Source organism: Stegodyphus dumicola, chromosome 9, assembly GCF_044657685.1.
Source record: "Stegodyphus dumicola isolate Sdum_Otavi_A_Nest chromosome 9, ASM4465768v1".
Classification (NCBI taxonomy): domain Eukaryota; kingdom Metazoa; phylum Arthropoda; class Arachnida; order Araneae; family Eresidae; genus Stegodyphus; species Stegodyphus dumicola.
Window position 1 is genome coordinate 74,206,199 of NC_140776.1, and position 20,114 is coordinate 74,226,312.

Below are 20,114 nucleotides of genomic sequence, written 5' to 3' on the forward strand. Positions count from 1 at the left end.
GCTTTACAAAGTGAAAAAGTCAGTAACGCGTTTGTCCACCTCTGCCCGTATGCAAGCAGTTATTTGGCTTGGCATCGATTGATAGAGGTTGCGGATGTTCTCCTGAGGGAAATCGTGCCGAATTCTGTCCGGCGCGTTAGATCGTCAATATCCCGAGCTGGTTGGAGGGTCCTGCCCATAATGCTCCAAACGTGCTCAATCGGAGAGAGATCAGGCGACCTTGCTGGCCAAGGTAATGTTCGGCAAGCACTAAGGCAAGCAGTATAAACATGTGCAGTGTGAGGGCGGGCATTATCTTGCTGAAATGTAAGCCCAGAGTGGTGTGACATGAAGGGCAACACAACGGGCCTTAGAACTTTCTCGACGTACCGCTGTGTTGTAAGGTTGCAACGGATGACAACCAAAGGGGTCCTACTATGAAATGAAATGGCAGCCCAGACCATCACTCCTGGTTGTCGGCCTGTCTGAAGACAGTCAGGTTGGTATCACACCGCTGTCCGGGGCGTCTCCAGACTCGCCTTCGCTGGTCATCGGGGCTCAGTTCTAAGCGAGATTCATCACTGAAGCCTATTCTACTCCAGTCAGTGACATTCCAGTGCGAATGAGCCCTACACCACTGCAAACAGGCTTGACGTCGTACAGAGGTCACTGGTAGTCGGCGCAAGGGGTGCCGTGACCTCAGCTTCCTTTCTGTGAGCCATCTATGAATGGTTCCTTGCGGTCACCGAAGAATTAGTTGCACGTACAATCGATGATAATGATGCATCTTGGGCTGTGAGTGCTGCTCTGAGGATTGTTCGGTCTTTACGTTCTATCTGTTACGAAATGGACAGGCGGGGTAAGATGGCTTCCCCGCAAAGCAGTTTTAGTGTTGCCATAAAATGACAAGAGAAGGCAGGGTTGCCATATTTGGCGAGAAATCGCCTATTTGGATACAAAATTGGCGATATGCCATGAACGGATGGAGAACCTTCTGGAACGAATTCTTACCGGTTTAGCCCAGAATGTTCTTGAACACAAGCCCATAGCTATATAAACCCTGCTGGTCCGCAGTCAGTTAGTGTGTGTGCCTCGTCTAGAGAGCTGATAGTCAGTCACTGAACGAGTGTCTCGAAGTCTAGCGACGACTTGGTCGTCGAGTGCATCGAGAGAATCTTTTAGTGCATCACGAATTTGTGCATCGTCGAGTTTTGTCTTAGACTGTGCTGATTGTCTTAGACTCATAAGCTATACTCTTATGTATCGTCGAGTGCATCGCGTGGAGAGTCTCGAGAGTACGAGGAGTTCCGAGAACAACCAAGCAGAGTTGGGAGCTGTACTCGGGTGCTTTGTACGGAAGCTGTTTCCACCGTTATTGCCTGACAGTGTGAAGGCTGCGTCGCTGAACGTGTCAGCGTGTTTATAACAGTTCGACGACTGTAAAAGTGATTTTGAAGCTATCTGATTAATATTGTTTGTTAATCAGACAGTGTGTTTGTATACTTCATCAAGTAGTATTGTCATTATCCACTCCAAATCCATACGAACCCCTTACGAACGTAACATATCGTTTCTCTAAGCCTACCGCTTCCTTCTTGACGCTGTGCGCGGCCATGGTTCACCCACCCCTGCCAGCATCGTCTAATAGTGGCATCGCTCCTGCTCAAATGTCGAGCTATTCGCCGATAAGACCAACGTCCTTTCATAATCTAGGTTACAACTACATAAAGGTTTTAGCGTATAGTTCAAGTAAGGCCGGAGGCCGCTCACATTTTAAAATTAAGTTCAGTAAGGGTGCCGTAGCACTGCGTCCGCAGGCGAAATTGAAGAGGTGGCAAGTCATACGAAGAACAAATTCGTAATTGTTGAATTAATTCACATTAAAACATCAGTAAATGGTCGCACAAATTATGCGTAGGGTGCTGGAGTAGTTTATCTTAACGAGGAACTTCGTCGACTGAGTAGTTAATGTACATGTGACTGAGAGTCGCATTCTGATTGGTCGATCATACAAAAATAGTAAATCTTTTTTATGACCTGGAATCGTAATTTCTCCTCTTAAATATCCTGCCAGTTGCGCAGATCAGATGCGCTGTAGCGACAACCGTTCATTCATTGGCAGCCAAAATGTAAAATTTTGCATTTTCCGTCGAAACCTGTATGCATATCAATTTGTATGCAAATTGCTTTATATCTTCTCAGTGCGTCGTGGTGCGTTTTTTTTTTTTTTTTTTTTTTTTTTTTTGTCTAAGAGTGATATATATATATATATAAATATATATATATATATATATAATGGTGTGTGTGTGTTTTTGGGTACGTACGTTACATACCGACATTTCTGAATCCGGTCCCGATAGCAGAAGAGTACCGGAAATTCTTTATTAGCAAGAAAACAAGGAAAATGCATCTGGCGTTCTTAAAATTTATGGTAAGCAAAGTCCACCAGAGGCCGAGTGGTAAAATCGTTGAACACTGATAGTTTTGCTTAGGGTTTGATTCTAGGTGTACGGGCCGGCTACATGGCCGTTTTCGTAGTTTTTCCCATGTGTAATGTGTATACGAGTCAGTTTCCCATGAAGGCATTTCTCCATGAAGGCATATAGCTCTCATATACTTTGGCACAATTAAACAAACCAAATCCATAGTAACCAAAATTTCTCACTTTTAGTGTAGATGATGTTGCCTCTTGGATTAGAGCCAAAATATCGGCTTTATTACCGGTTTTCTTGTAAACCAGAATCAACTCTATTTTCCCAGCGTTATGGCAAGTATTTATTTATTTATTTATTTATTTATTTTTTTTTTTTTATTTATTTTTTTTTTTTTGTTACTTGCTAATGCATTTCTTAATAATTCTTCTGATTGTTCCTTGGAGTGCAAAAGCCCTTGCAATAACATTATATAAAAAAGAAACGACATTCTACGTCATATAATGAATAAAATCAAAAGTGTTTTTAAAAATATTTTAAGCAGTTTTTAAAATTAGGCCTTGAAGTCATTAGCTATTATTAAGTTACATATTATACAATTAAACATGCTCCAAATTAGTCATACACATATCCCCCCTCTCCAACTTTAATATCATTTGTTAAATGAAAGTAAAAGAGTGATTCTTACAAATATTTTTCTGCTGATTTAAAATTTGTTTATAAAACTTGTCCATTATCAAGGGTATTTGAGCGATGATATGAAGAAAAGTAGCAATAAAGCTAAACATGAGGAGAAAATATTTTACATTCTAGGGGAAAAAAAATGCGGCTAACAGAAGAATATCTGATTTTATTTGCGTAACTAGCACATAAAAGTATATAAGAATCGGCATAGATTTTATGCAGTAAGCAAAACGATTGTTCATCAGCATGGTTAGTAACGTTCAGAAAAAAAAAAAAAAAAAAAAATAGTTACAATATTCACTTCAGTTCAATTCTTACGAATAAGTTTATATGGTTTAAACGCGAATCAAATTATGTAGCTGCTTGTTTTGTTTTGGCTCTGCAGAATTAATGATTCATTCGTATTTTTAATAACTAGTAAGAAAGGTTCTTTAATATATATATATATATTATGAATTCTTTTGTTCCATTACTCAGTTCACTCTTAAAAATTAAATCTTTGTGATATTTGAATGATACATAATGTAGCACTGCCAATTTATTAGAAATCTTTTTAATATTAGTTTCCGTCAGATCCCATCTCTGTGCTGAAGGAAAAGTGTGTTTTTCCAACTTTTATAAATTTCGTACTTGCAATAAGTATATTTCATAGTCTGCTATTATTCAATAATTAAATTATTTCAAAACATTTGCTATCGACTGATTTCATACATTTTCTCCTGATAAAAAAGTTTAGAAAATTTTCTTCTTACCATTATCCCTTTAAAAACTACACGATAACAATATTCTTCTATAATTTAACAACAATTAACATTAATCTGATGATATTTTGGTAGGAAAATTTGATTTTGAGGAAGAGAGATATGGGGTACTTTTATGTCAAACTGCTCTTTGATAAAGAGGGCTCTAAAGTTTATCTTCCCTGAAACTGATGAAGTTGTTTGTAGAATCCAAGACGGCATCTTGAGGCTTAATTTTGTATTTGGTATGCCTTCTGGACGTTTCGGTTTATTTTGCAATAGTAGCAAAAGCTAACTACTAACCTGAAACCAAAGATATTGATTCCAATTCCACGGCTGTATATTTGTTCTCCTTTCTCCTCTTTGAGGGTGTAATATTGGCTGCCTTCTATGATGCATCCTGGACAGTGTTCTCCAGGATAAGGCGTCCAAAGGGTTTCGTGATAATTCCTTAATATGATTAAGAACTTTTAATCACTTAATCAACAAGAATCCAGACATTAGAATTTTTAGGAAAAAGTATTTGATTCTTTTCTATGTAATGTTACCGCTTTTTTATTTAATCTTCCAATTCGCCGATTCTTTTCAAGTTAGTTATTAAATTACCTTGCCTTTTAGTAATAAAATTAAATTTCTAGTTCTAAAAATATTGTAGCAGACTGAAATTGCTTTAGATTTTATAATACTATCAATATGATTTAATTTATATGAACGAAAATACAGACAGTTCTTTCAGTCTGGGAATTAGATTTCTTTGAATCTTCCATTTTCATCAAAATCTATGAACTTCAGTTAACTATTTTAATCCTAACTTTTTAAAAAGCGTCTGGAAATTTTGTGATTAATTTTGTATTTTTCCTCCTTTTCCTTTCGAGTTTTATGAATAGATGGCGTCATAATCTGATTGGCATTTATATCTATGTAATTAGTAAAAGAATATACGAGAGAATACTACTTAAAGGAATTATATTCTCTTTAGATCATGTTCCGAAATGATTACAACATTTAATGAAATTATTGATAATTTTAGGCGGAATTTTGTCTAATTTTAAAATCCACAACGATAGCCCATAAGCGGCCCCCACAGCCCATAAAAGGCCAGAGGTATGAGTTCTTGACACTTGCAGTTTGACCCGAGTTTAAAACTCGGTAAACGTGGAGTTCTTGTAGTTTTTTCCGTGTATAACTTATATCTGAGTCATTTCCCTTAAGAGGTCCTTGACAAAGTTCCCGTTCTCTTAGATAGTCCTCATGTGCTTTGACATAATCGCAGTAATCCAATCCAGTTATCTGACTGGAAAAGAATTATGTCAGTGTAGAACTTAATGTTAGGCAAACATTGAGCCTTGAAGTAGCTAAGGTTTTGAATAAAACTTCATCATTTCGAGCGTAATTAGACATAAGGTAGAGGCATTTGTCGATGTAGGAAACATGAAAACTGTGCAATGTCCTAGCCAGGATTCGAACTCCAGACTTCAGATTGTTGCACAGGCATACTTCCAGTTACACCACGAAGGCGCAGTAAGGGAAAATGCCTTACTTTTTCTCTGCACTTAAAGAGCAACTGAGGAAGTTAGGATCCAGTCGCTAAATCCTGGTGGTGAAAAATTAGGGTCCACTTCGTTTTTGTTCGGTTGCCACTGTAGCGACTTTAGATTTGTCGATGCAGGAAACATTTGATCCCGCTTGAAATGAAGAGATTTATTCAAAATCTATGTCAGTACTTCTTTGATAGAGATTTAATCAAAATCTATGCCAGTACTTCTTTACCTGACTTTAAAGTCTGCTATTGTTTTAACCCGAATTTGAAAATCTTCATCTAATTATAAACTAGCAATTTTTTTATTTAAATAGAATATATTCATTTTTACGCTACACTTTGATTATTTCGAACATAACGAGATAACAATACATTATGTACACATATAATATTCATGAATTCCGTATAAAAACTTTTATTTTAGCGTTATGAAACCAATTTTATTTGGAATTTTGATACATCTTCTGCAGACTTTATCAAATGTCTTTTAGAAATTTCAGTGTTATTTAGATAATCCTGGAAATAATACTGTTACAAGCAGAAAAGTACTCATATAAGACAGTTTTATGCATCTCAGCACAGATGAATCCTAGCGAACGCGAATGTGATGGCTGCAGGAGTTTCGCAGTTTTTTTCATTTTTAACGTCCGTGCAAGCCAATTGATCTTAAAAAATCCGACACGAAGGCATTTCTTCTCTTAGGCAGATAAGCCCCACGTTCTTTACTGTATTCAAATAAACTATGTTTTCATGTACTGAGTAATACCTGTTTTCAGGAGTATCAAATTATATTAGTTATTTTCATCAACACAGTCTTTTAAATATAACTGCAGAAAATAATCTGTATTTGAGAAGTCTGTTCTACTGAGAAGACTGAAGATGTGCTGGGTCGAACTAAGTTCGACTGGCATTTTGCCTAATGAATGTTGCTGCACAGAAATGTTTAAATCTGAAAAATCTTTCCCGCTGTGTACTCTCGTTGTGTAAGCACTTATGCATAGTAATCGTAAAATCAAGAGTTTCAATCCCTGCGAGGACATAGAGGATTTTTCACGTTTTCGACTTCGAAAACAAAATTAAAGCTCTACTGTGATTCCCGACTAAAATTTGTTGGAGGATAATTCGTCACCACCTGTGTTTAGTAGATTGGGTTTCGTTCCCTTTTCCTAAGTCACACTTTCACTTTTTTACTTCCTTGTACGAAGTAAAAAGGAAGTCTTGTAATCGCGAAAAGTTTCAGGCAGCATATTTCTACGAAAATATCCCTTTTGACCGCTATCAAATGAAATTTAAAGATGTTTTTGCGTGATATCTGTAAGGACGGAATAAAAGACTCTTTTCCTCCAAAAAAAATTATAAAACTGTTTAAAATGAATTCTGAAAAGAATTTTTCGTGGCGTCTGTACGAACGTATGTATGTACGTATCTCGCATAACTCAAAAACGAATAGCCTCAGAACGTTGAAATTTTGTATATAGGACTGCTATAACATGTAGATGTGCACCTCGTATTTTGGTTGCAATCGATCGCGCCAAACGTATATAAATATATTTATATATATATCCACTCTGTTACCCGGCTCGGTGATCTCAGTTTCTTTACTCTTATATGTTTGTAAATCGTACATTTTTTACTTTAAAAGTGATTGAATTATGTTGTTCTTATCTTCCGGTTAAGGATTTTATGCCTTTATTAAATCCGTATGGGTTAAAATTCCATAATCGGGGTGAGCGCCAATCTTGGCGAGAGATTTTTATTTGGCGCGATTATAATTTAGTTGTGGTTTCCGGCTGTATGTTTTCTTGTGGCAAACCTAGAGCTTTATTTCGGTAACTGTAAGAGAGCGAATTTAGTGTACCCAGATTTTTTTTTTTTTTAATTTAATTTTGAAATAGTGTTTTTGTTTTTTAAAGTTTTACTGTTTAATATTATTGTTATATATATGTTTAATATTATATTTATATAAATATTTGCAGAAGGTTAAGCTGTTGGTGGGAGATTGTTGGATTTCATATAACATGAAGTTTATAATTTATGAATATTTTCATTTAATTTTATTTAGTTAATTTTTTTTTTAGTTTTGTTTCTTGCATGGGGCAATCGAAAGATGTGGAATATTTAATGATTTGAACGAAAGTTGTTTAGTCTGTTGAATTCCACGACGATAGTAACTTGAATATTTTAGTTAGTTTATGATGCTGAATACGCATAATTTGCTATTCTGTTTACGTTTAAAACTGACTTCGCAAAGCTCTGATCTGATAAGTGTATACATTTATTTACTCAATAATTATTTACAAGAATTGTTCATTCTACGATTTTATGATAAATTACATATATGTAGGACTATGCTTTTCCTTGCAAAGCTGTAGGACTTTGTTTTACTCATCTAGTATTTTATCATCTCATTTTACTCTTCTGTTTACGTAAAATAACGGCGTTTCACTACTGCAAAACTTAAAAGTTACTATTCTGCTTACGTTTAAAAATCACATTTTAGTGCTTTCATTTAGTGCGCCTACAAAATTCGCCAAATTTTGAAGGCCAAAATAGTTTGGCGCCAACTTACCCCGCTTATGGAATTTTAGCCTCTGTGTGCAATATTTTTAGAATTATCAACAATTTTAAAGTTGTTTGAGTGCCACTAAGCCTAATAATGTTTTTGATGGCGGCCATTGCTTGTTTACATTTGAAACAGCAGAATAGTGGATTTGCTGCCAATCTAGAGAGACTAAGCTTCGAAACAACAAAGATAACGCCTTCATTTATTATTGCCAATTAAATCATGCTTAATCCTTTCTGGAATTTTTTCGAGGAAATAAGTGTTTAAGATTTACTTCGTAATTCTTAATACAGATATTTTGACTTTTTATGTATTTTTGCCTTGTCGCGAAGTGAGAACTGAATTAATTGAATGAGAAATACTCAATCGTCTGTGAAAAACTGTTTCTTTTTTGTTTTGTTTGCTTAATTTCTTTTATACATCGTTTTAGCTTTATTATAGTATTTGAATAGAACATGTGGCAACGATTAGATAATTTTTCAAATGATGTAAATTTTGTGCATTCTGAGTTATAGTATGAACGAAATATAATACTTTTAAGTGAACCTAGCGCCAGAGTGTCGCTATGGTAAACAGTGAGTGAATTTTAAAGACTGCATTTATTCTATTGTGGTTTATGCGTTGCCGGCGAAGTAGATTTAATTCAATCCAATAAGTTTAAATTAAATGCAATAAAAATGCGTATAATTTAATATTCCATACAAAAAAGTCATGTGGTGCACACATCATTTTTTTTTAAATCGAAACAATTTCTTGTTATTCAAAATAATAATTCCACTATAAGTGATATTTATTCACTGATATGCTTTAGAGATAAAGTTAGCTTGTAACTTATTAAATAATTGTTAGACTGCAAATTTGAATAAGGTTAAAAAGTAAAAAGCATATTCCTGTTCTATTCTAATTTTTCTTGCACTGAAATGCTAAATAAGTTTATGCAACCGATTAATTAGCCGATTAATTGAAACAAGTACTTTGAAGCCACTGAATTTGCAGGTGAAGTATTTTTCATATAGGATTTTAAAATGTTAACAAAGCACTTTTGATGGGAAAGTATTTGGCTGTCCTCCAAAGCAACAGACGTAAGATAGTATTTTTGTCCTGCATATCCGCTGAGAGGAAATATCTCGTCTTCTGATGCTATCGTCTATGCCATGTTTTCTCAGTTCGTCTGTTGCTCGTTATTCAGCACAACGTTCACTGGGTAGGTTCATCACTGAGTATTTTTATTTCTGTTATACAGACCAGTTTCAGCATATGTAATTGTCAGCAGCCATCGACTAAAATTCGTAATATACCGCCAATATGAATTTCGTAATTATAATATTAGAAACATGAAATTTTATACCTCGTTGATAAATTTAGTTATTTTAACATTATTAGTTGAAAATCTTGCAAGAAATTGCATGAGAATATGTAGGCTAAATTAGCACATTTTTTTATAAACGATGCAAGCAAAATAAACGATGCAGAGAGCATTGCCCCTATCAGATACATATAATTTGAGTGAAAAAATATAAATTTCCCTCGATATGAAAAGTTAAAAATTCTGACCATCGAAATAACGAATCTTAGGTCACTTTACAGCAGTTATTAGAATACACGAATCCGATCTTTATTTTTTTCTTGCCCAAAGCACAAAATGATCATATGTTATCTGTCATTATTGATTCCGAAGAATGTGCAATTTTTTTCAGATGCCCATCGAGAAATATAAGATTTAAGTTGTTAAAATTAGGTATAAAAGCAAAACATTTTACTATTATTAGTCCAAAGGCGCAATTTGCCCAGAAGGACTATAAGATATTTCTCCCGCCCTTCTTAGCGAGCCTTCGTAGTGTAGGGATCTGCACGCTCAGCGCATATTGAGAGGTCCGCGGTTCGATTCCCGGCGAAGGCGTTGCATATTTTTCATCTTTCCTACTTCTAAACTAATATCTCTAAACTAATATCTTCTAAACTAATATCTTCTAATATTTCTACAGTGGAGAAATCAAAAAGGGTGTTAGATGATGATTCTCCGCGCCCAGGGTTTGGCGACTGGGTCTCCTAAAACCTCAGCATCGAATTACATGCCTTCGGAAGCTCAGTAAATACACCTTGTATTAGCAAAATGTGATGTAGGAAATATATTCTTTTTGAAGAAAAAAAAAAAAAAAAAGACACAGTTCTTGCAGTCAAATTTCGAAACCTAAAAATTACAGAGAATAAATAATCTAGAATGACATCTAGACAGTGAATGGGTAACGCATGCATTTTAAAAGTTTGCTTATTATCGTTTTCCTGTTACATGGGCTTAAAAGCTGTTATTCGTTAATGGTACTATATTACATTACTTTTATAATGCATTTTAGTTTTGATATTTTCTTTGTTGGGGTTTACCTTTGTCCTGATGGTAAATACGTTACATTAAAATTATATCTGTTTTATGTGATGTTCCAGGGCTGATTGAATTCACCTGACCGGCGCAGGGAATTAATTCAACATCATTTGAAACTTTAAAATTTGAAGATGCTGATCATTAAAAACTATATTTATTAAAAATTATTAATTTAACCCTAATGATAACAGTAATAATTTAATAACAGAAATCTATTGAAATATAAATAAGTTATTAATGAACAAAAGAAATTTCCTATGAACAAAAGAAAATGCGATCGCAAAATATTCTTGTTATTCATTTAGAAGGAACTACAAAAAGTTTACTGCTTTGAATGCTGTTCTGTATATTAAAAGGATACTTAGCGAATAAATGACGGAAAAAAATATCACAGAATGTAGGCATGCCCACACTAAGCTAAGACCACACTCAGCGTTGTGGAACAATAACTTAGATCTGATTTCTGTTTCAAGCGTGACATGTAACTCTAATCCCATTTTTACTTCCTTGTACGAAGCAATGAAAGTATCGTAATCAAGAAAAATTTCGGGTCTCATATTTCAACAAAATATTCATTTCAACCGCTCTCGAAACCATTTGAACAATGCTTTTGCTTTGACATCTGTACGTACAGATGCAATAGAGGACTGTTTCTTGCCAAAAAGGCTTGTAAATTGGTTTTAAAATAGACTCAGAAGAGTTTTTCTCGTGACGTCTGTATGTATCTTGCATAACTCAAGAACGAGTAGTCGTAGAACTTTAAAATTTTGTATATAGGACTGCAATAAAATGTAATTATGCACCTCCGTTTTTCGTTTCAACCAGCTGCACCAATCATTTCGTGATTTTTTTCGGGACTTCTGTACGTAAGTACGTACGTACGGCCACACCAAAAGTATATACAAATATATATATGTACCCACTCTGTTACTCGTCTCCGTGAGCTCAGTTCTCTTTATTCTTATATGTTGGTAAATTGTGCATTTTTTGCTTTCAAAATGATTGAATTATGTTGTTCTTATCTTCCGGTTAAGATTTTTATGCCTTTAATTAACTTCCACGCAATATATCTAGAATTATCAACAATTTAAAAGTTGTTTAAGCGCGGCTAGCCTAATTTATTTTTATTATTATGGTGTTTTATGTTTTTATGTTTATAATGGTGTTTTATGTTTTTCTCTATTTTACAATTTTAAATAAAGATGTTTTGAGTTTTTATGCTTTTTTGCTTTGCCACGAAATGAGAACTGAATATGAAATAATTATCTAATGAAATTCGCGGAAATAAGTTTAAATGAAAAGCATAAAAAAATGTGTACAATTTAACAGACCATACAAGGAAGTCGTATTATGTCCACATCAGATTTTTTTATACGTTGGTGGCAAGACAAGGAAATTCTCTGCTTTTACTTTAACAAATTAACTGGAAGCAAGATAAATTTGTGATGACGCAATATTGAAACGTTAAGTTTCACTTCCGGTTAATCACACATCTTTCTTTTGAGTATCACGGAATACATTTTTTTCTTTTATGTTTGTAGTTTGATCCCGCTTGAATTATACAGTTATTATTCATATTTTAGTTTTTAATCCATCGCTGTTACTTGATAGGGCGACGCCACGGTCACCAGCGACTCGGGAAATTTCTCGAATACCCGATAGCCCCATCCGCCCTTGTCTATGAAAAACTGTTCATGAAAAATATCTTTTTTCAGGCCTCTAAGTTTAATATTTTTAGCATTGAAACTCTTACCTCTAAATAAATGATGTTAAAAACTCGTACTTCCAAAGAATAAACTATAAAAAATAGGTTTAGTTATTATTATTTATAAATATACCGCTATTATAAATATGTAGCTTACAATGGAATGTAACATGATGGTTTTGTGTAAAATGTAATATATGTAATGTGAGATAAGATTTGCTTTCCTGATAACACTAGAAGTTAAACTCAAAGGAGAAGCTAATAGATAGGCAAGATTAGGCAATGCCTGAAGGCCCGCGAGTTTTAAGGCCCATTACTTTTTTATTTTTGAATATTCGAAAAGTAATATTCTAAATTAATAAATTTGTTGCCGAAACCATCTTTGATATTTTATTTGTACAGATTTAATTTAAAATTTTGTGAATACATTATGCTATTAATTATAAGAGAGATTTAGATCTTTTTTTAGAATAATCTAAAAATTAGAAATAAAACAGAATGCCACAGCAACCTATCTTATTTATTTGTAAATTACAGTGCTACGTAATAAATTCTTTTGTTTACACATATTGGCGTTTCTGCAGTTTAAGCAGCACTGCCAAAAAATGCGCATGCGCAATCCAACAAAAAACTCGCCTGTTTTATTTGTGATAATAATTTTTTATTAGCTCAAAACGGCCGTTACTCCCAAATGAGATATTAGTCTGGAAACGTCAATTTACGTCGAAACACTTAAATGCGTTATATCCCTATTTAAATTGCTGCCACCATTTATTATCGCCTTGCACTATATTTAAAGAACTTAAATAATGAAGAATCTGCATAAATGTATGTATGTTTCTCGCACTGTGGTAAAACAACAGTACCTAGAGCCATCAAATTTTGTATAACGTTTACTATTATTAGTCCAAAGGCGAAATTTGCCCAGAAGGAGTATTAATTTCGTTTTGGCATTTTGCGTTGATTCATTACAAGCGTTGTTTCACTTTTCAAGTTGTTGCCATCAATATTATCGCCCTGTATTATATTTAAAGAAATAATGAAGAATCTGCATTAAAGAATATATGTTTCTAGCACTGTGAAAAAATAACGAACCTAGAGCCATCAAATTTTGAATAACATATTTCTCTACTCGGATATGGGATCTGGAAACCCAAATTTGGAATTATTATCTGTTTCATATTTTGTGAAACTTTAACGAATTTTTGATTAACAAACTCAACGATTTCAAAGCGAAGAATGGCAACACTATACGAAATAAAACACTTTTATATCGAGAGCGCTAGACTGTCTATCGGAAATTCTAACGATATGCTGTTTTTAAATATTTTATGATTTTGCTGTTGAATCGAATTTTATGTGGCGTAAGCGCCAAGAACATGATGTGGCATAAATAAAGTAAACACACATCACGTTGATAATAAAAGTCAAAAAAATTTTGTAAAGCTAGCTTAGTAAGAAAACTGAGTTTTGATATGATGAACTGAACTCCAAACGTATACTGATATGCTGTTTTAAATACTCAGTACTTTTTCTATTGAATTAGATATGGCGTAAGTGCGAAGAAAATGATATTTAATAATTAAGCTAAAAAGAAAAAAAAGGGGGTTAGCAGGAGTGAGTGTAACAGCAGACTTGTAGATTGCAAGCTCAACCGGAGAGTAAAAAAACCTTAACAAACCCTTTCGGCCGACCGTCAAAGTAAAATATAAAACTTTATACTTTTTTATTGTGTTTTATATATATATGAGCAAAGGAACTACAAAAGCATAAAAAACATTTTTTTATCATGAACAAAATATGTTAGTTTCAATTAAACTGCGCATGCATATTTAATGAAAGGGCAACCAGAACTGGTAAGTGCCCTCGTCTTATAATAGCCTGTATGCTATATTTAATTTTAGCTCTTAGAACTCCTTTCTTAGTTTGAGTTGGAAAATAAAATTTAAACGTAAGAAATATAGAATAATCATAACAATTAATAAAGTACTATATATGTTAATTAAAATGAATAAGAAAAAAAAAAAAAAAAAGAACCAAAAAATGAAGAAAAGAACAAGCATAAAAATTAAAAAAGCTCTAAAAATTAGACGACTTTGTTATTAAAACATCATTTCCAGAAAAAGATTCTTCAGTAGATATCGTCTGTGCACGTAAGGTTGAAGAGCCTAAACAAAAAAAACTATATTACCAGCTGAAGTCGCCTCTGCTAGTAAAGCCGACAATAAGCATACAGAACAAATAGATAAAGGTATATGCACGTCAGCAGATGTAGGCAATTATGTAGGTAAAAATATTACTCATGATATGAGAAAATTTCGAATTAACTGAGATGACTTATTTCCAAATGATATTAAACAATCAAAAGGCGTTTTAGTGTAGCATATGATACATTCATGACGAAGTACCGACATGTACTACCATGTCATTGGTTGTGTTATTCTAAATTATGGGATTCTACATACTAAAAAACGTTGTTGGGTGTTTTCTAACTTTAATAATAGTTAGCGTTCGGGTATTAGAGATTAGAAAATTTTAACTGTGAGAATTAAAATACACAGTTCTTCCAAATTACATGTGGAAGCGAGCGTAATGTATGAAGCACGAAAAAAAAAGTGCAATTGATAAAAAACCTTGAAGAATAAATCTGATGCGAGACAAAGTTTTGGAAAAGAGTTTTAGAACGGGTTATTTAACCTTATACTTAAGCTGTGGAACATGTTTTAGCTTTTTGCGAGTATAGTTAAGATATGAACACTAGTTATAATGGCAATTTTTTATCGCAAGTTAAATTATTAAGTAAATATGACAACATTATGAAATGAGGTTTTGAAATGCCTGTAGGAAGTGTATCATATTTGTGCTCTACCATACAAAATGAATTAATTCAATGTGCTGGTCATAATTTAGAACAAAATTTTGTGAACAGATAAACGTGTCTCCCTTTCATTATTTATTCTACACTACTGAAGATATATCGAAGACGGATCAATTGGGTGTCATTTTAAGACATATTCATGTTGCAAGAGATAATTCAGAACCCATAAATTTTATAATTAACTAGCAGCTTCGCTGCCAGCCTTCGTCTGGCTTTTAAATGTACCGGAAAAATGGCTGAAGGGTATGGTGATTTCCGGTTATGTTTTTACCACCAATCCTCGAATTCCATATCACAGATTATGTTCTTACTGCATTAATATAAATATTAACAAGACATAGTGCACAATAAAAATTAAGCTTTATTTAGGAACTTCGCGCACACTGCCCGACAGCCTGCCTGTTTCGCTCTGGTCGCTACTCGTAAGAAATTTCTCCTCTAGGGTTGCCACACTTATCGGAGGGCGCAAGGCGCGCTCCTTATCGCCATCACCACAGAGTTTCCCCCCAGTTCCTTTAATGACTATTCAAAGGAACGACATAGGTTATGAAATTATCTTAGAGGATCCGTACTGTCGGGTATTTTTTACATGGTTACAAAATTAGAATATAAAATTAGAAAAGATCAAAATGAAATTCAATATATAACAAGGTATTGACACATATAATAAACATGAAATAACAAGAAATATGTTAAGATATGAATTTAAAAAAAATTTTTTAAATTGTTATGTAAGAAGCAAGTTTCTTAGAGAAGTGAACATGTCTTCCCGATCTGGTGACAGTTTGTGTCTTAGAGAGTTCGTTTGCAGATTTATTCTGCTGAACTGTCTTTAAGTCTTTATTTGTTTTCAGTTCAGGCAAATTAGAGTCCGAAAGCAAATAGGCTGGTTTCACACGGTCTATAGACACAGTAGATTTCAGACCGTTAACATCAATTGTGAAAGTTTTGTTCGTTCTAGAAAGGACTTTATGCGGACCTGTGTATGGTTGGCACAGAGGTGGCTTTACTCGATCGACACGTAAGTATACATGCGTACACGACTTTAAGGTAGCACTTACGTAACATTTTTCTTGGCAATGTGCAGATGTTGCTATTGGATTCAATTGTTGCATTCTATGCCGAAGATTCGTGATAAATTGTGTGTCATACGGAGATATCTTAGATGACGTTATCATATCACTAGGCAGCTTGAGAGTTGTGCCGTACACCAGTTCAGCACAAGATGACTGTAGATCTTCCTTTACGGCTGTCCGAATACCAAGCATAACAACTGGTAGTGTTTCAGTCCAGTTATTGGTCTCGTGAGCCTTGAGAGAAGATTTTAAATGTCGATGAAATCGTTCAACAATGCCGTTGGACATTGGATGATAGGCTGTTGTTGTGATTCTGTTCGTACCTAAAATGCGCGTAAATTCTGCAAAAGTGCGGATCTCATTTGAGAACCTTGGTCTGTTGTTATGATCGATGGGCAGCCAAAACGAGATATCCAACAGTTGAAGATGGCTCTGCAAATGGTTTCCGTTTTCATATCCGGGATGGGAATGGCTTCAGGCCATCTGGAAAATCTATCTATGAGAGTCAAAAGGTACACATTGCCTTCTGATGGAGGTAACGGTCCGACGATATCCATATGGATTTCTGAAAAACGTGCATCAGGAAGAGAGAATGTGCCCAGTGGTGCTTTAGTATGCCTAGTAATTTTCGATTTTTGGCAAGATTCACAGGATTTCACCCAATTTTTGATATGACGTTTCATATCGGGCCATACATAACGAGAACAAATAAGCTTCGTAGTAGCTGCAATTCCTGGATGTGACAGATTATGCAGATGATTAAAGATGAGTCTGCGAAAGGAATTCGGAACAAATGGACGAGGAATGTCTGTTGATATGTCACAAAGAATATTACCATCAGAATATTGGCACGGTTTAAATTCCAGTTTCAAAGATGATGTGTTGTTTTTGAGAAGGTCTTGTACCTCCGGATCATGCCGTTGAGCTTCCGAAAATTTTTTAAAATCCAAAAATGGAGATTTTGTTATGGAATCAATTTCGATTCTTGAAAGAGCGTCAGCAACGACGTTTTTTTGAACCTTGCACATGCCTAATATCAGTAGAGTACTGAGAAATAAAATCTAAATGTCGCAATTGTCGAGGTGAACATTTATGAGGGTTCTGTTTAAAAGCGTATATTAACGGTTTTTGATCCGTATAAATTATAAAATTTCTGCCCTCTAACATATGTCGGAATTTCTTAATTGCAGAATAAATAGAAAATAATTCCCTATCGTACGCTGACCATTTCTGTTGACTTTTACTGAGTTTCATAGAGAAAAATGCTATAGGTTCCCATGTTTGTTGAGACAACTGCATAAGTGTGCCGCCGATTGCGACGTCTGAGGCATCTACCCAGATGCTTAGCTGGGCTCCGGGAATAGGGTGTCTCAAAAGGGTAGCCTGAGCAATGGCATTTTTGGCAGCAATAAAGGCTTGTTCAGCATTCTCGTTCCAATTTAATTGTGGGGATGAATCCTGAACACGAGAACAAGATTTCTTTTTATTAATATAGCCTTCTAACAATTTTATTAAAGGAGAAAGAATATGTGCTGCTTTAGGTATGAAACATCTATAAAAGTTAAACATGCCTAAAAATCGGCGAAGCTGAGTGAGAGTGGTAGGTTGAGGAAAATCTAAAATACATTTGACTTTGTCAGGAAGAGGTTCAATTCCGTTTTCACTAAGGTGAAAACCTAAGAAATCAATAGATGTTTGACCAAAGGTGCATTTTGAAACATTTATGCAAAGTCCATATTCCTGAAGTTTGGAAAATAAAGCTTTCAAATGCCTGCAATGTTCCTCAGAATCTTTAGAGGCTATGAGCAAGTCATCGACAAAAGCGTAAACGCCTTCTAAATCCCGCGTGACTTCATCTATAAAACGTTGAAAAGTCGCAGATGCATTGCATAAGCCGAATTGCATACGGATACTTTCGAATAAACCGAATGGTGTGCATATGGCGGTTTTGTGGATGTCGGCTGGGTTAATTGGTATTTGATGGTATGCCTTAATCAGGTCGACATGACTAAAAATTTTAGTACCGTGCAATGCAGCAGTAAAATCGGCTAAGCATGGAATAGGGTATTTGTCTTTTATTGTTTGAGCGTTCAATGCTCGATAATCTCCTACAGGTCTCCATTCCAGACTTCCCTTTTTTGGAACCATGTGAAGTGGGGATGCATAATTGCTGCTCGAAGGTCTCAAATGCCCCAATTGCATCATAGTTTGAAATTCTTGTTTTGCTATTTTTAAGCGATCTGGAGCTAACCGACGAGGTTTTGCAACCACAGGTGGACCTTTAGTTATGATATAATGAACGGTGTTGTGTTTAACAGGTTGGTTAGGATCTGGTAATCTAGTAACTGAAGGAAATTCTTTTAAAATTTTGTGATATGGTGTATCACTAAATACAGTTTTTACTGAATAAATGCTTGCATTTTTCACGCAACCGACGGTTTTAAAATGCGTTTTTAAATCTTTGAGACATTTGTTTCTGAGATCAGGCACCAATTCAAAGAAATGGAGAAAATCTGCTCCAAGAATGGGTGTACTAACATTTGCTATAAGAAAAGTCCATGTAAACTGTCGTCTTAATTTGAAATCCAAAGAAAGTGTTTTTTGACCATAAACATGAATAGTAGAAGAATTAGCAGCGAAAAGTGTTTGTTGGGACGAATTCCGTTTTTGAGAATTATTTGCTGCAAGTAAGGACACGTCAGAGCCGGTATCGACCAAGAATGAAAGGTTTGTTCTACGGTCACGAACGAACAGGCGACGTGAAACTTGAGGCAAAGAATAAGTCGCCTCTATTCTTTGCTGGTTTCGTTTCCCTGCCATGAACAAGGTTTTGTACATTTGTCATCTCTACACTTTTTCCCAAAACGTCTATGATACCAGCAAACAGAATAATCTCTCCTTTTGTAATTGCTTCTTTCCTTATTGCGATCTCCGCGATTTGGCGAGCGACCACGAGAAAGAGAAATGCGATCAATACGTTTGTTTAATTTTTCTATTTGTTTAAATAATTTATCCTCAAGAGACTGATCGACTGTGCGAGAAACGGCACAAGTCCCTGGGGTTGGATTTACTTCTAAAATTCTGTCGGCAATTTCTGCAGCTTTATCTACAGTTAAATTGGAAACCGCTGCCAAAATAGACTGAACAGTCGAAGGCAAACGTTGAAGGAATAATTCTAACATTAAGTTATCAGGAACATTTAAAGATTCTGCTCGACGTCTCATATTTCTAAGCAAATCGGAAGGTTTTCGAGAACCTAATTCTTCTCCAGATAATAATTGGCGAATTTCTTGCTGAGAAGATTCTCCTGAACGATTTATTAACTCAGTTTTAAGCTTTGCATATGGATCAATAGGGTCTGGTTTCATAAGTAAATCCCGTACTAGTGATGCGATATCTGGAGGAAGATGAGAAACTACATAATTATATTTAGTAATGGATTCTGTGATAGGTTTGGGGGTGGCAAGAGCAAAAGTACTTTCACACATAATAAACCATAAAGATGGGTCTGATCGGTTATAAACCGGAATTTGGACAGCATGAACATCAGACATTGTGCAAGGTTTTTAAGCCAAAATAAAAGGAAAAATTTAACTAAAGAAAATGAAATTAAATGATAAGTAGAAAACAGAATTATAAAATGATCTATAATTACTACTCATCTGTGATCCGGAGGACGAAAACCGATGTAATCCATTACTTCTGGTTTGGAGATCTTGAGTGATGGCTTGTAGTCAAAACCGAAAGTGCTTGAGAACTGTTCATACGATTTAACACAGTCCGGGTTACCATTATGGTGATTTCCGGTTATGTTTTTACCACCAATCCTCGAATTCCATATCACAGATTATGTTCTTACTGCATTAATATAAATATTAACAAGACATAGTGCACAATAAAAATTAAGCTTTATTTAGGAACTTCGCGCACACTGCCCGACAGCCTGCCTGTTTAGCTCTGGTCGCTACTCGTAAGAAATTTCTCCTCTAGGGTTGCCACACTTATCGGAGGGCGCAAGGCGCGCTCCTTATCGCCATCACCACAAGGGAATAATACCAAACGTTAAATTTAAAAACTGCGTAGAATTTTACTTTTCAGAACAACTTCATAAAAAAAGTTATTACGTATAACAAAATT

General features: G+C 34.8%; 1 long non-coding RNA gene across 1 annotated transcript in view; it reads left to right on the forward strand.

The window, feature by feature from the left end:
* Window positions 1-20,114, forward strand: part of LOC146995384 (uncharacterized) — a 44,162-nt gene that overhangs the window by 8,587 nt on the left and 15,461 nt on the right. The window contains exon 2 of the long non-coding RNA XR_015043210.1: window positions 2,651-2,746. This is a non-coding gene — a long non-coding RNA (uncharacterized LOC146995384). The remainder of the gene's footprint in view (window positions 1-2,650; window positions 2,747-20,114) is intronic.